At 38.1% G+C, this 17,733-nt stretch overlaps 1 pseudogene; it reads left to right on the forward strand.

Moving 5' to 3' along the window:
• Window positions 1–17,314, forward strand: part of LOC109058189 — a 96,246-nt pseudogene extending 78,932 nt beyond the window's left edge.
• Window positions 17,315–17,733: the final 419 nt, after the last annotated feature.

Here is a 17,733-nt window from a genome sequence, read left to right on the forward strand (position 1 = left end):
ACACGCTGTTTTATAGCCATCTTTCTTGAGCGGAAACACTGTCGGATTGAATGGGTTTATATGCCACAAGATTCTTTTGCAGTTTGCTGAACTTTCAATGCATCACGACAAAATCCAGGACCAGAACAATTCTGCTTTATTATGAGGAACCCATTTAGTAATACCACATTACGGCGTTACTAAGTTTAAGTTTCATGGTTCAGGCTTCAGCCGGTGGAGCATGCATCAGTTCCCGGTCAGGACCCCAGTATGATGATGTCGATCAGAAGACGCCCATTTATGGACAGCAGCAGTAGCCGCCTCCCAGGCCCACATGCAGAAGGGCTGCTACAAACCCTGCAGGAACCCAGCTCCATGGCATGACGACAAAGATGGGACAAGAGGCCGGGCTACCCCCATGCTCCGCATTGCAAGGCTAGACCAGGACTCAGACCCGCCGGGGGCGTCCGCCACCCAACCCCATACCCTCAGACTGCAGCTGGCAGCACATGCTACAAGCAACAGCAGGGTACAGTTTATCCTCTCAGACATAAAGTCCTGAGGTCCAGTAGAATATAAAATGATTGATTATTTTTTTTTTTGAATCATAATGTTGTCTGCTATGCCATCAATAGTAAGCCACAGTGATCATTTAGTTAAAAGGGATAGTTCCCAAAAAATTTAATGCATTCATCATTCCTTCATACCTGGTTCACCTCTCATCTATGTGCCTTTAAACACAATAGAAGATATTTGAAAGAATGTTCGTATCCAAAACCATTAACTTGTATGAGCAATTTACAAAACCCTTAACAAAACCCCTTTAAAATTTATATATACAATGCAATGGAAAGTTTTAGCTCTGACACTTAAATTGGATAACACTTAGCTTTGTTAAGTCTATTCATATACATGCATTTTTTAAAAAGCAAAATAAAAAAAGTGTTAATTTAATCTAAATCAGAAGTGTGAAATAAGTACCCGTGTGTGGGTTAGCTGCACCCCTGCTGGTTTATTACTGGAAATCGCTCCTTGACCTCATTTTGGGTTGATTTAGGGGTCATGCCCTCTTATCTGTTTAATTTTCTAACAATTTGAAGTCTACAATCAGTGATTATATATAATTCAATTCAATTTTTCGATGGGATTAAGATTAAAGTATTAATTATCCAGTATTTATACATACCTCTATATAATATATAATAGATATATACTATATATTATAAGATATATTATTTATATAATATGTATATTATTTAAGCTTAATTACATCGAAAATTGAATTGAATTATTATATACTCACTGTAGCTGTCAATTGTGTAATATATATGCACTATTTTACTAGTTTATATAGTATTTACTATAGTCTTGTATGTTATTTTTTTTTTATTATTATAGTAATTACTATATTACACCATGGATAGTTTCAGTGCCATTCAGAGACAATGATATTTTTTGGTATAATGGCTCTAGAGTCAATTAATATTAACTTCTCGTGCTATATAAATCGATTAATCGCATCCAGAATAGAAAGTTGGTGTGTACATAATATATGTGTGTGTGCTGTTTGTAAATAAACACACAGACAGGTATATATTTTAGAAATATATGTATTATATATTGAGATTTATGTATCATTCATGTATATATATATATATATATGATAGATATATATATATATATATATATATATATATATCTAATCTATATATATATATATATATAATATTCAGGTAAAGATTCTAAAACTATTATATACCTGTATATACATGCATTGCACCACATATGTAAAAAAAAAACTTTTCTTTTGGATTGCAATTAATCGATTTGACAGCACTATTCACTTTCTTGGTCATAGCATATCTTTTATGTAAAGTCAGTATACTATCAAACAAGAGTGCGGTTGTATCGAAACAGAACAGTTGGTTAATTTAAAATGTATTGGCTTACGAGATGGTATGACGTATCGTATGAATGATAGAATGAGGATGCTTCTTTTGAAATAATACTGCAATTTGCCACGTCTGTTTGTGTCTGCTCCAGAATCGTCAGCCTATGATAAATCATATGACTGGAGGGTCAAATATGAACCTACCTCTAAGAACCCAACGTTTCAAATCAGGTACACCAAATCACTTCATGCATTCGCCTTTGTGCTCAGGTCGCGAGCTTGCATAAACATCTCTGTCTTACAAGGGGACAATCAATGCTAAGATGCTGGCCCAGGCGGCCAGAGAGAGCTGCTGAGTAATCACTTGCCACGCAGCGTCAGCTGGACACACAACGGCAGCAGGCAGCAGCAACAACAGCAGCAGAAACAGCAGCGCAGCATGGTCATGCGAGCCCAGGGCCCTCAAACCTGCCGACCAACATTGGCGGCGGCCGCAGCAGGCATGCCCGGAGCCATGACCAACCCACGGATCCCACCAGGCCACCCCCCAAGCAGCAGTTACCATATCCGCCCAACTACGGTACAGGACCTGCCTCGCCGCCCACCTCCAGCAGCCCCTTTCTCCACCGGTATCTCCCCAACCTCCCTGACCCCAGCTCATCTCCGCCAGCGCCCTGCATGGCTCTCAGATGAGTCTAGCTAACCAGGGGATGCTGGGCAGTCTGAGCGTGCCAGTTTGGGGCTGTTATGAGCCCCTTCAAATTGCAGCACCCGTGCCTTTAAGTTTCCCCCGCTCAGGTAACTGCCTGCCCTTTCTCTTAGTCTGTGGGTCATGCGCTTCCACACACACACGCACAAACACCTTCTACAGCAACACTACATGCTGAAACTTGTTGATCTGACCGTTGCCCGGTGAAAAATCAATGAACGTCCCGAGCCAATCGACATGATTTAATCATAAAATGCAATAGGCCAGATTACAGCCAGCTGTGTCAAAAATACTAGTCCCAGCAATTGGCAAGTCAAATCCAGTCTTTAAAAAACAAGAATATTCTCAAAGAATTAAATTACTTATTTTGATGCAAAAAAGTATCATTTGACACATTTGCTATCCCCCGATGTTGTTGGGCTTTAACTTTTATCTTTTGTGGAACACAAAAAGGTGATTATTTTAAACCTTCCAGAAGAGCTTTTTGTAAAAATAAAATAAAAGTTTGAATGAAGACTAAACTTCAGCTGTAAAGCTGCTTTGTGACATGATCTGCTTGTAAAATACGCGCTATAATAATAATGGTGACTTGCTTTGATTTGACTACACTCAAAAAAAATGACACAAAAAGCACCATAATTGGTTAAAAAATAAAAATAGCCAAGATAGTCCTAAAAATTCCTGTTTTGTGTTCCATGGGAAAGAGAAAAGACATGTTGTTGATTATTATTAAAACTATAAAAAAATCTTTTCTGTAATTGAATTAAACCTGAAATAAAATATTTAAATGGAAAAAAACCTGAACCTAAAAAGCGTGCCTTGGCAAATGACGGAATTAAGTTATAAAATTACTAAAACCTAAAAATTAAAATTAAAACTAAAATATAAAAATAAACATCTAAAATTAATATCTTAATAAATATTATAATAGTATTAAAATAATTCTAAAATAACACAATTCATTCAGGTTTTGGAATGACTTGAGGTTGAATAAATAATGACAGTAATTTAGATTTTTTTTTTTAAATAACTTAAATATATGAGATTTTATATTATCCGGTCTATATTATATTATGAGGATTTAAAATAAAGATCAAAATTCATTAGTATCTAGTAATGTTTCATTGTCGGTTTCATTGCGTATTTGTGTTTTTAAATATCTGTTTGTAGTTGTCAAGTCAAGTACTGTGAGCTGATAGGTTATTTAGCACTTTATGCTAGTTAAGCAGTGTTGAAAGATCATAATGGTTATGGTAGAATGTGGCACTAGAGGGCAGAAGAGGTCACTTTAATGTTTTTCCCCCCACATGACTCAGAATATTATTACAGCAATATAGGTTACTTCCAACTTAATGTCTGAAACAGCGCAATCTGTTACCACAGAAAATTATGATTCGCAGCTCAGCTTGTAAAAAACCAAACAGTGGATAATTTCTAATATTTAAAAACTTTGCTACCCACTCAAGACCAGTCGGGTTTCAATTGAAATTCCATTGCTAATTGCATTGTGCAGTCTTTTTTTACAAACTGAAGTACGAGCAAAGTACAAATCAGATCAGGAAAACATAAAAGACTGAATTTTTTTTATCATTGTTCTAATTAAAGAACATCCATGTTGATGCTTCTGCCAGGTACATATATTTGTAAACAATGAGCTAATGATGCAGTTCGCAAAGACAGCATCATTAAGCCAAGCTACATTGTGTTAAACTGTTGATAAATTTGCCTATGTCTATTGCCTGTGCTGTGTCAGGAGTGTGTCAGTGTCTGTCCTGCCTTAGACTAATTGGCTGGATGGTGATCAGTTGGAGGGCGGAGCAGGTGATTTTTAAACCAATTATGCGGTGACCCAGACCCCACCAACCCAACCCCGCCCCTTACCCACCCACCCTCTTTTCTCTGGCTGTCCTCCGCCACTAAACACTACCCTGATGGTGTAACTCTGCCTTACTGCCTGCTTATAACACCTCTAAAGCCCTCTCGTTTACGTCGTGATTCCTCACTTTGATTATGGAGATGGACGGAATTATTCTCAATTTGATTTCTGCTTTGACATTTCTAAAAATGATGATCAGTTAATCTAAACCACACAATGTGTTAGAATTGATTTTGTAATGTTAAATCATTATTCCTAAAAAATCCAAAAAATCATAGTGCAATTATAATGAATTTATAGGTGCTGAATGTGGCTGTTGTTTGACAGTGTGAGGATTTGAATTGGATGTGAAAAGTGCTCTACACTAATGATTTCTTAATTTGTGTTAAATATTTCTTTGAGGTATGTTTATTTCGACCCAGAATTTGTCTCATCATGTCTGCATGTGCATGTGTGTGTGCTGTGTTAGGTATGAGTCAGCAGTCAGACGGCGGGTTCTGTTTTTTTTTTTTGTTTTTTTTTTTTTTTTTTTAAATGTACTTAAAAAAAAATTTTTTTTTTTTGTTTTTTTTTTTTTTTTGTTTTTTGTTTTTTTTTTTTTCTTTTTTTTTGTTTTGTTTTTTTTTTTTTTTTTTTTTTTTGTTTTGTTTTTTTTTTTTTTTTTAGGGTGTGCCGCCCACCCCTCAGAAGCCACTCATGTCTCCCAGGTGGGGACCCGCCCAGGGAGTCCATGATGCACAGGCGGCAGGGAAAACACTCTTTCCAGTCCTCCCTGCAGGCACGCCGGAAACAGGCAACATGAACGCCAACAGGTGCGTTTTGCGTCTTGCCATGCACTCGCTCTCACACAAAATAAACACCAGGTTTGGTTTAACCTTTTGATTGGTAAAGGAGTTGACATATTTGCAGTGGTTTGAATACATATTTCTCAATGTGCGTGGGGTATCACAGTGGTGGCCAAAATTACATTGACAGATTATAAATGCAACACTTTTGTTTTTGCCCCATTTTCATGAGCTGAAATCAACAGATCTAGATTTTTCTATGTACACAAAGGCCTAGTTCTCTAAAAGAGTGTTCAACAAATGTGTTTAAATCTGTGTTAGTGAGCACTTCTACTTTGCCGAGATAACCACATCACAGGGTGGTATCAAGATGCTGATAAGACAGCCTGATTATTGTACAGAGTGCCTTAGGTGGCAACAATAAGGCACTCTAAATGTGCAGTTTTATCAACACAGCACCAAGCCACAGATGTCGCAGTTTCTGAGGTGAGCTTGTACTTGGCATGCTGACTGCAGAATGTCACCAGAGCTGTTGCCCGAGAATTAAAATGTCATTTCTCTACCATAAAAGCATATCCAAAGGCATTTCCCGAGAATTGGCCCGGAGTTCCAACCGGCGCTACACAGAGATGTAGTCCACTGACAAAATAGGTGATATCGCGCTCAAAATTGAATGCGATTCACGATTATCTGCGATTAAGAGGGGGCGATTTTGCCTAGGTTTTCAGTGAAACTATGGATCTGGGTTAGTGAAAACCACTCAATCTGAAAGAATGTGATGCTGCATTTAGTATTAAGCACGCGGATGGCTTACTGATGAGATGCGCATGACAATCCGAGTGCCGATTAATTGCACCAGCCCCTAGACTACGGAGCCCGTGGCTGTGCCATTCATAACGACCATCACCTCATGTTGCAGCATGATAATGCAAGGCACCATGTTGCGAGGATCTGTACACACTTTCTGGAAGATGCAAACATCCCAGTTCTAGCCTGGCCAGCATAAGCACGGTCAGGTCACCCATTGAGCCTGTTGGGGCTGCTCTGGATTGGCGTATACGCCAGGTGTTTTCCAGTTCGCCTGCCCATATCCATCAACGTTCGCACAGCCACCTTTGAAGAGGAGTGGACAAACACACCCACAGGCCACAATCAACAAACTGATCAACTCTATGTGAAGGAGATGTGTTGCACTGTGTGTGGCAAATGGTGGTCACACCAGATACTGACTGGTTTTCGGACCCCCCCCCGGACCCCCCAATACAGTAAAACAATGCACATTTAGAGTGGCCTTTTTATGGTGGCCAGCCATAAGGCACACCTGTGCAATAATCAATACTGTCTAATCAGCATTACTTGATATGCAGGATTGATGATCTCGGCAAAGGAGAAGTGTTCCACTAGACAGATTTTAGAACAGATTTGTGAACAATATTGCGAGAAATAGGCCTTTTGTGTACATAGAAAAAGTTTCTTTAAAAAAAGGGTTTTCAAGCTCATGAAAAATGGTGGGCAGAAAACAAAAAGCTGTTGCATTTATAATTTTGTTCAGTGTATTAGAAATACAGTATTCATTTTCACCAGCTAAAAAAGGTTTTTAAGTCAGTTATTTTCTATCTTTTGCTGGCAGTGTATCACAGTAGGAAATATTCAGTTTACATTTGCAAACATTCATTTTGCCATGAATTGTAATAATCCAGTGGATTTTTGTTTGCCCGAGGGAGTGTGGACAACAGCCACGTGCTGCTCCACACCACAGATATGATTCTGATCTCATCATCATCCAGTCTGTCTGGAATGGACACGAAGGAAACAGATTTCTAAATCCCAGAAGAACTGTAGCAACCGTCTCCAAGATGGGCACTCAAGAGAGACCTAACCTGCAAAGCTACCTGAAAAAAAATATGCACAAGTGCACCCGAGGGCAAAAGCTGCTTTAAAAACGCAAAGAATGGTCAAACAAAATGTTGATTTACTTAGTTAAATAGAATTGATAAAGAAAAATCCTTTATGACATTATTTTTGACAGCACCTGTACATTTTAGCAGCATTTTCACAAGTGCCTAAACTATAAACAGTACTGTAGCTTTGCAGGTCTGGAAGCATTTTAGAGACGTTGCCACAGTTCTTCTGGATTTAGTTTTTCTCCAGTTTGTCATTTCCAGAAAAACTGGATGATGATGAGATCAGAACAGCACTTGCGGTATTTCTGATAGGAGTGTCATGGCAAATGCCAAATTCCAATATATATTTATAAATAATACTGTTTTGTGTCACAATAAAACAGGAAGGCTAACATTAATATGTTTTACAACCTGAAGGGTGTCTTTGATACATTATCTGCTTTCGCCTCCACAGTATGTTTCACTCAGCAAAGTCACTGACCTCAATTCGGCCAGTCAGGCCAATAACAACATGTACAATGTAAAACGGCATGAACCTCAATGTGCCCGATGGCACCAACTCAAGCAACATGGGCAAATGGGCAAACCAGATGAGCATGAGCTTCTATGAACTCATGGGATCCTGGGGGCAGCATGGCCAACATGGGCCATGAAACAGGTTAGACACACACTAACACACTACAAGTCAATTTCTGAGCATGTGACATTCACTGTCTATGAAAAAGTGTGAAGGTTTATTGCCTTTTCGGGAAACGCCGATTCTAGCTCCGCTGTTCCCAACAGTCAAATTAAACTAGATGGTTTAAAAGCTCAAGCTACTTTAAACAACACATCTTAGAGTGAAAATGCTTTACAGCACTTGTCATACTTTCAAACTTTTGATCGCTAATGAAGCTCATTTAAACTTACTCAATTGTTCCACCAGGAGTTTAGTAAAAAGCGATTGTGCCGTAGATTTTTGGAGATGCATTATATACTCAACCCATTAGATGGTAGAATGTCTAATGTGTCAGACTTTACTGAGTGTCTGAGGTCCCAAATAGCGTAGTCAACTCTGTGGCAACTAGCTCCGTTAATAATTCACTCTAATTATCCTGAGTAGATTTTGCCCCGATGAGAGAGATGATGCAAAAATAGAGCATAAATAGGAGGAGTGATGTGATTAGTGCTGGCAATTAGGGCCCGTTGAGGTGGATAAAGAGATCATGTACTGCGAGCGTGAAAGACTTTGAGTGCTAAATATTTAGACATGGTACGTTCTATGTAAGTCAAGTGAGGGTTTGACCAAAACATAGCCGCACACACATTCCTGCACTCCTGAACTTCATTTTAACAAAATATTAATATCCTATATTGTGGTTCCAATTCATATAATATACAATAGTTTTAAAGTGCATTATGTATGTGTTTATTAGTGTGTTATATAAGTTATAAATACATTTGTATATTATTTTATAAGTATGTTTATCATTCAAAGGTTTGGGTTCAAATTTTTTGTTTTTATTTATTTTAAAAGAAATTGATACTTTTATTCAGCAAGTGCATTAAATTATTGAAAGTGTCAGTACAGAGATTTAGGATGTTCAAAATATTGGTATTTCAATAAATGCTTATCTTTGAACCTTCCAGTTCAGCCAGAATTCTGAAGAGCAAAGAAATGTATCATGTTCCAAAAAAATATTAAATTTAAATAAATATATGTTAATCTTTACATAACTGTTTTTTTAGTCGAAATAAATGCAGGAACAGATAATAAAACATCTTCCTTTTTATCTTTTCTTAAAAAAAAGTTCTTTAAATACTTACTTTCGTGCATGCTCTATCAGCAGTAACATAAAAGATTTTATGCTTTACACCGTTCCGCGGCAGCTGTTTAGACTTCATTAAATAGTGTATGGAAATACTAGAACCAAGTTGCATCGCAGTTTGAATCATGTGCACTTCGGTGGTTTGTATAAGTCCATAGGCCGGTTGTGAAATCTCATGTTGCTGGATTTATTCCACGATGTGTTTGTAACGTCACTAGTCTTTTAATAGTTTTAGCGTTGTTTGCCCTTAGGGAATAAGGTTAAGTAATTAGTACTCTCTGTTTTCTTAGCTGTATATATCTCTTAATGACGCAACACCAAGCTTGGCATCACAAACACATTTCAGGGAGAGGTGACATGAAACTTGGGTTTAGTACAAGAGCTTGTTTAAAAATAACTGTTACCTGTCCAATGATTTATTACAGCTATTTCGTGATGGGCATCACGCCGGAGCGTAGCTCCACGCACGAGTCACGGAAGCGTGTGCGAGAATGTGTAGGCAAAGAGAATCTACATAGCAATAGATGCAAAAGTAATATTCCTCAAGCACCCTATTCTAATATTTTTTTGTGTTTGTGTGTGTGGTGTAAGTATATTAGTATATATATATATATCTAGTATATAGATCTTAATATTAGTATATACATATATGAGATGTATATATATCTATATATATATCTATAGAATATATATATATATATTTTTTTTTTTGTTATGATGTGTTTATAAATTGGTGGGTAATAATACCACAAACGGACAAACCTTCTGTGGACTGAGTGGCAAACAACCCACCGTATGCAGGTGAACCACTCATGAGACAGTAATTAAAGGAAATACAAAAAACACCACTAAATACAACCAAATATTACTACTCTTAAAGGGATAATTCACCTAAAAATGAAAATTTTATCATCATTGCATGTAATTCTAAACTCATGAAGGGCTTTGGTTAATTTTCAAAAAACAATAAGAGATTTTAATTGAAACTCGAACGGTGTCTGGTCCCTTCAATGAGAATCCAGGTCTCAGAAGATTCAAAAAGTTACATAAAGGCTTCCTAAAAGTAAATGTACAGGATGTAAAAATCTGAAGTCCTTATGATGATCACCGTTATCATTTAATTTAGGCGTTTTAGTTGCTATGTAACTAATGGTCGAAGCATAACAAGAAGCAATTCACATTTAGCAAACCACAGTTAAGCTCATCATGTGGTGAGCCGCGTTTTTTGGGTATGAAACTCATACCTTAGTTATTTTACAACTTATCTTATTGTTAAATTAATATCACAGTTACCAAACGTATTGTGAATGGCTCTCATACAGTGTCATTTCTGTGAAAAATATGCTGTCTATGGTTTTGCGTACTTCACGACTCTGTTCCTAGTTCGTTTTTTCTCTTTTCCCACAGCAGCAGAGTTGTTGATCCTTGGGGGCAGAAGAACATCCCAGCGCTAGTGTAAACGAATTACCTCGAATGGTAGATGAGTGATAATGAGTGATTTCTAGCCGCAGCGGTGATCAGCGTGGAGAGTTTGGAAGTGATGGCGTGTGCTGCTCTGGAAGCGTGCATATCGGTGGCATGTACGCGGTCTTCGCTAGGAGCCGGTCTACGGCCCTCTACTCGGAAATCTCTAGAGGGAGTGCCCATAAGGCGGCTTACTAGACCTAGCCTGCAGAGGGGGCAACGGCCACCCTTTTTGTGTCTCTCATACCCCTGCTTATATAGACACACTCTGACACTTTGAGATTATGGGACCTAGAAACCCAGACACCTCAACCCCCACCAGATCCCTCGGATTCATTCGAGCATGGCTTCTGTCTGAGGCTTACACTGCAAGCCCTTTCCGTCCAGGTCTGCCCATGCATTCACCGTAGTGTGACTTAGGGTCTCCCACTGAAAAGACTCCGTGACAGTGGCATCGGAATCCTTGTCTCCCATGAATGTATTCCTCTCCTTTTCCCCTTCTTTCTTCCTCTGGACTCAGGCTTTCTCAAGACGACGTTCTTTTGGCCCAACCAATCTTTTCTCTGACTCCTTCCAATCTGACGTTCCAAAACAGGCAAGAAGATGCATTTGAAATCCACATCAAATCAGCCATTAGCCTTGTTTTTTTTTTGTTTGTTCAGAGTGCGGAATAAAGATAGAATGATTGTTGGAAATGGGCAGCGAGCATTAGATTATGAGAATTACAGATGATGTTTGTAAAACTAGACTTAATTTAGTCAAGAGTTTATTGTGTAGTAAATTAAGTTTTATTCTAATGTATAGTTTCTTTTTTTAAATAAAATTGTGAGATTTCTTTATAAAGCATCGATTAGAAAGAAAAAAATCAGAGTGCATATGAATTGCCTCAGAATAAGAAAAACGTTCAACATGCCTATGGATTTTGTTTTCCTTGGTCCAGTAGTTTAAGAAAGAACGTGATTTTTGTGGTTAGTAAAATGAAATGCTGGTAGATTGTAAATACCAATAATGGGAAGGGGGGGATCTGTTTCATATTATATTTATTTTTTGATTTTGTTTTTCAATGTATTTCCCCTTCCTCCTCTCCTCCTCCGGTCTTAACTGTTTGTGGAACAGAGTTTCTCGAGATGAGCGTTCGTTTGGCAGGAAGATGAGCATGTGCTGATTCCTATGGTAGCCTACTAAAGAAGGGGAGCTGGGGTGAGGTGGTCCTTCTTTCCTGGGTGGGGGTCTGGGAGGGTGCTGTGTGTACAGTGTACAGATACTCGCTTGCTTCTAAGCCTTTAGGCCGGGAGCCCCACCGGAGGAACCCAACACAGCCATAAACTCAACACTGAAGCGTGCTTTCTTTGTTGTGTGGAGTGACGTGTCTTCATGCCAGGATGCTCTAGGTACAAGGTGTGTGTAAGAAAAGACAACAAGCAATAAATATTACTTGAGATTTATTTTGTTTTAATTTTGTAATTTTTTGTACAGGACTTTTCAGGAGACACATTTTTGTCTCCCCGGCTCAAACAAACTCAGTATTAAAGACAGGAGGTTTTTTATTATTATTTTATTGTGGTTTCTTTTTTGAGAAAAACACAACAACATAGTCCAAAACTACTTGTTCCTCGGTGAAAAGCAGGTGTTAAGGTCTGGTGTAGCCAAAAAAAATGAATAAATAAATAAAAGCAGCATTTATGTTTGGCGTGGCTATTCCTACATTCACACTTAATGTTCGCCGTCTTGAAAACCCGGATCAACGGTTCAGATTGGATCACTTTTACAGGAACGTGAATTCTTTAAAACGCGTTAATGTACGCAATACAGTTCGTGCTTTCTAGCCTATATGAGGACGAAGCCAATCTCCTTACCTTTGAATTGATCGGTAGACTTGCACATAAGTTACCACTTCCATTAGTTTTTGTCTCATGTCTCTGCACACAGTTTGTATCGGGGTTAGATTGTCAGCCTTTAGTTTTCGCTGAAAATATCGCCATGTCATATGTGTTTAAGCTGGTGTGTTAAAAAAAAAACTAAAACAGTAGGCTACTACATGTTTTTATTAAGTAATTTACTGTATGTACCAGCAGCAACTGAGGTTTGCGACGACCAGCTCTGTCATTATACGCTGAAGGTGTCGTGGTTGTGTACGAATATAGGCCTACCTGGTGTTTTGGTATAGTTTAGCTTTTCCTTTTAAACACTGTAAATACGAATTTGATTTGACATTGTTTGGGTGAAACTTCACTCTGCCCACCATTCAAAACTTTCTGCATCCTTTGAGAATCACATTCTCATGTGGGTTAAAAACTTGATTTCGCCTACTATCGATCGATTTCAGTGCTAGCGTTTGTCGACTAAATCGAGCACTCATTTATTCCGAGCTTTTTTGATGAATGGGTGGATGCCTTGACAAAGGACGGACTGACATCTCCAGACGCATCTATCATATTGGAGAATAGCCAGTTTTTGAGGTCGCACATGTACCACTACCCTCTGCAAAGTCCAAAGATTGTCAAGATTTTGAATAAATATAAGCCATGACGTGACGGTGGTGCAGAGTTTTTCTAGTCTTTTATCAGTGCTAGTGCAAAAAGAGCCATTTGTCCTAAAATAAACCAATCAATCAATGGAAATTGTAACGGCTATTGAATTTCCCCCCCACCCCCAATTGTCTTTACCTTACCTTTTGGTGTTTTTTTCTGAGACTTTAAATGTCTTCTTTGTATAGTCTGCTCCAATTTCTTTCAGAGCTAAATGCAACAACCTTAAAATGCTAAAACTTAGCATATTTGCCGTAGATCTTAGTTTAACTGTCTTGTATCTTGTACTAATAAAGTTGTCTGTATTATATTTGTATAGTGAATCATTGACAGGATCGACCCAGTTCTTTACTGCTCATCTGTCTATTGCTGGATACCTACATACGCAGAGACTGTCTCTCTTTTCTCTCTCTATTCCCTCACAGACCTGCTCTCCTCTCGTCTCTCTCTCTCGCTCTCCTCCTGTCGCTCTCTCTCATCCTGCCCCTCCCTCTCTCCTCTCTCTCTCTCTCTCTCCAATCTTCTCTGCGGAGCGCTCTCTCTCTCTCCTTAGTCTAAATATTTACTCTCATTTTCCCAATTGTTTTGTTTGTGATCAGTTGCGTGGGTTTTATTATTTGTACAGTCTTGATTTTGCCCTCTCAGTTGTGTGTGAGAATGAAGATGATGCAATGGGAAATCGAAGCAATATGTAATTTATAAGGACTATTTGGAGAAAGCTTACAGTGTTGCGCTCCGAGATGGATTTTTCCCCGCAGTGTGGTCACAATAAACATCTCTGTTCATCCGCATACGTGTGTGTATCTTAGTGTGAGCCTTTTTATGCAAAGTTCGATGAACCGAGAGAAATTTAAATACCCGAGTTTTGCACGTTGTCAACTAATATTGCTTTTGTGAGGCTATTTGATGGTGAATCAAAATTGTATTGTAAATAAAAGAATTTCTGTGTCTGCAACAGTTATAATCATTCCACGGTTCATGTTTTCATTTCCGACGAGAAAATGCTTACTCGTCTTGTCTGTGTGAGTGCATAGATCTCTCGTAAAAGGTTTTTGGATATTTAAAAAGGTCGGAAAACATGGTATGGGATAGTTATTGAACTACTAATACGATAAGCGCTTGCCGGTTTTGCCAGTACCGGTTAATGGATGAAAACGCCAAAAAAACCTAATGCCACCAAAACCTGTTTTAGTCCAATGTAAATTTGGCAGAACATTAACGGCCAAAAATAAAGTAAATAAAAGTAAGAGTTGTAATTGAAGTGCCGTGTTAAGCTTTCTTCTAAAATTAGTGTTATTTTTACAGGCTCCGATTTGTTTATGTTCGGGTTATTTCACTTTAATGGATAAAGAAAAGCAAACTATTCATTGCCATTAAAGTGAAAAATTTAATAAAAACCTACACACTGGAAGCCTGATCAAAATGTTAATTTTAGAAGAAAATGTCACACCAATGGCTACTTCTCTTCAAATACACTTAGGCATTGTTTAATAGAATGCCAGAGAGACACTGACAAATAGACAGACAATTTTGTTGACTTATGATCTCTGCATTAGCCTATTGCGTGGCCAGTTGTTGGGTTTAATAATTATTGATTTTGTTAATAATGTTTTTTGTATTATACGAAAAAAAAGTTAAGCAAAACCCACAAACAAATTCGGAAATGTTAATTTACAAATACAATGCATTAGCATAGAGGACGGTATTATTTAGATTATATAATTTTCTTAGTATTAGATTCGTATATTGCTGGTGCTAGATAATGGACAGAAACAAACATACTTTGTTGCTGTAATTTGTGGTAACCTATATTAAGTGTACTTAATTACTTAACATCGCCTATAGTTCCACTAATTTATTAAACTATAATTTTGCTAAACCCAAAAACCTAACAAAAAATATCGATGTAGCCTTTGAGGCTAACAGCCGAACTAATGAATATAAAATCATTCATTAGCCTAGCAGAATAGTTATTGTGCTTATTATGTTAGAAACAAATTAGGCGCACGTCTTTAGCTCCAAATGTGTAATTGTACAATAAGTTTTAAAAACATGCACCTTCGTTTTTCGTAAAATAAAAAGCACCTCTGGCTGTGCGTTAGTTAGTGATAGTGCTGTGATACTTCCAGCAGATGCTTCGTCTCTGTGCTTGAAACATCCATGATCACGCATGCAATTTTAAAAAAATTCAGTTATAAAAAACCTAGTGCTTCCGCTTGACTTTCGTTTTCACCAAGAGAGAGACTCTAACCTGACACTCGTGCCGCACACACCGTCGCCCGGTTAGGAGCCGGTTTAAGAGTGCGCCTACGCAGTTAGTTAACCACCATTAGCAGGGACTGTGCTGCATATGAGATAGAGAGCTCAGGGCGTGCTACCATCGTGTTAACAAACAATGTGCAATTCCCAGAGGATGGACCCAAGGACTGAACAATGACACGCACAGATCCAGGGAATGGGCATCCTCTCTCTGAGTTAGTTTTACTACACTCAACCATATGTCTTCAGATCTTGTCTCAAGCTTGTCAACAAGCAAGCAAGACCTCGTTGGTCCATTGTCGTCGAGTCAAAGGTTACCGCAATACACAAGGCGAAGCATTCTCAGGACTTGCACAAGTGCGTAAGGACTTTTTGTAACAAAGTTCATTAAACAATATTTTTGTAGAGCTTTAATGACAGAAATAACGTATTTGTGCTTTATCTTGCATGCCCATTATGGATTTATTTAGCCCCCATCCTCATGTGCAATAAACAGCTGAGGGTCGGATCATGGAGCATGACACCTTAATGCTTCTTTAAAAGAGTTGGAAGCTTGCGGTTAATGGTGACCTTTCTTGCTGACCTCTGTTCTTAAATTGTAGTGTCACGACCCTCATTAGTCTCTGTTAGTGGCTCGATTTGCAGTTAGTGATCTGTTTAGAAAAAGGCCAACTGGAAAAAGTAGGGTAATTCTGGAAACTTTTGATTTTGAAATCTCTGCAGTCGTCATTAGTTATTTCTTTTTAAGGTAATTTTACAAAGCATTTCACACTGTGTTAAATGTTTTCTTTATATTGGCTTTCTGCAGGCAAAATGTGTGTATTTAGAAAGTCGCATTTTTGTTTGTTTGTGTAACAACATTCCAAGATTGCAATAACCAGATCAAAATGGTTCTTGGTCTTCGCTGAACATTTGCAAAAAAAAAAAAAAAAAAAAAACCTTGAAGAATCTTTGTTTTTTTAAGAGTGAAAGCATATCTCATTACGCTTCTTTTACTTTAGTTTTGAATTCAGACAAAATGGGTCAATATACATTTAAAGAAAAATGATTGAATTGTTGTCTAAAAAGTCAAATCAAAGTTGTGCCAAACTTCCAGTTTTAAAGCTACAGATGGAGAAAATCTAAAAGAAAAAAAAAAAAAAAAGAAGGGAAAAAAGTTGGATGGAAACAAAGATATTTTTATAATGCTGAAAATATTTTACACTACAGAACTGAATATAAACTGCAAGTGAAGTTCTCCTCGGATCCCCCTCATCAGCTGTGGCGATGTCGGTGTCTCTCTCCAGTCACCCCCGCAGTGAGGGACAGGAGTCTGGCTGTCTACCCGTCTCTGCCCGGCGCGCACAGCATTTTCCATCCGCTCAAGTCTCTGGGCCGCATGGTGACCGACGCACAGACAATCATGCCGTTTAACTTCGCCGGGACTCCGTCTTTTTTCAGCCACAACAGCCACCAGACCGCGGTGTTCCACGAACAGATCCTCAACGTGTCCAGCATGCCGTATTTCCAGCACATGCACCCGTCACAAAGCATGAACCCCAGACATGACGATCAGAGCACCGGCTCTCCGTTCGAGTTCAGTAGCCCGTCCAGCGGAAAGTCTTCTTCGGCTTCGTCGACTCCGGTTAAAGCCAGTTTTAGCTGCCTGCAGGCCGCAGATCCATCCCCAGAACACACGAACACCTACAGTTTTACAGAGGAAGACCTCTTCACTGTCCTGTACGGATATTCCAAAAAACAAGGGCAAAATGTTGGACATGCCATCTCTGGACTATCATTTCCTCACAGTACAGGTAGGGATATATAATAATCGTTGGAATTTTTTAGTGCGACGAAGTAATTTTATTGTGCTTAAAAAAAAGAAAAGAAAAGAAAAAAGAAAGATAAACAAATCTGACAATATGTATTATGTTGCACACATTAATAATGTGACTTAATTGTTTTACGTATGTTAGGTTGTTACAATTATTATACTTTTCATTATGTTTAAATGCCACATTCTTCTAGTTTTTCATGTTTAATTTCCAACATTTTTAACTCTTGTTTCTTAATTAGCTGATCGTCATCTTCTCCCTGTTGATACCGAAGGATTTGAACTCTCCAGAAGGTAAATTAACTTTCTTTTTCTTTCTTTCTATATTTCTTTGTTTCTTTCTTTCTTCCTTTCTTCCTGAGAATTTCTAATCTGAAGTTTACAGCTGGCAATTTCATGGAGTGTGTCTTGAATTTTTCAGGTTTATCGATTCTCCAGACTAATTGTGGAAGCCTTTCACATTATGGAATATTTGCTGATAAAAGCACAATTCCAAAAGGCACCAGGTTTGGACCGTTTCAGGGCAAACTTGTAAACACAAGTGAGATCAAAACCTATGATGACAACACTCTCATGTGGGAGGTAAATAACAAATGTTAAATAAATAAAATTATAATTTAAATACAGATTTTGCATAAAACGTCTGCCTGGAACAATTGATTATCCAGTGACATAATCCATACAGCTATTTGCTGATATGAAATAGTTATATTAAAT

This window comes from Cyprinus carpio, chromosome B24, assembly GCF_018340385.1.
Source record: "Cyprinus carpio isolate SPL01 chromosome B24, ASM1834038v1, whole genome shotgun sequence".
Taxonomy (NCBI): domain Eukaryota; kingdom Metazoa; phylum Chordata; class Actinopteri; order Cypriniformes; family Cyprinidae; genus Cyprinus; species Cyprinus carpio.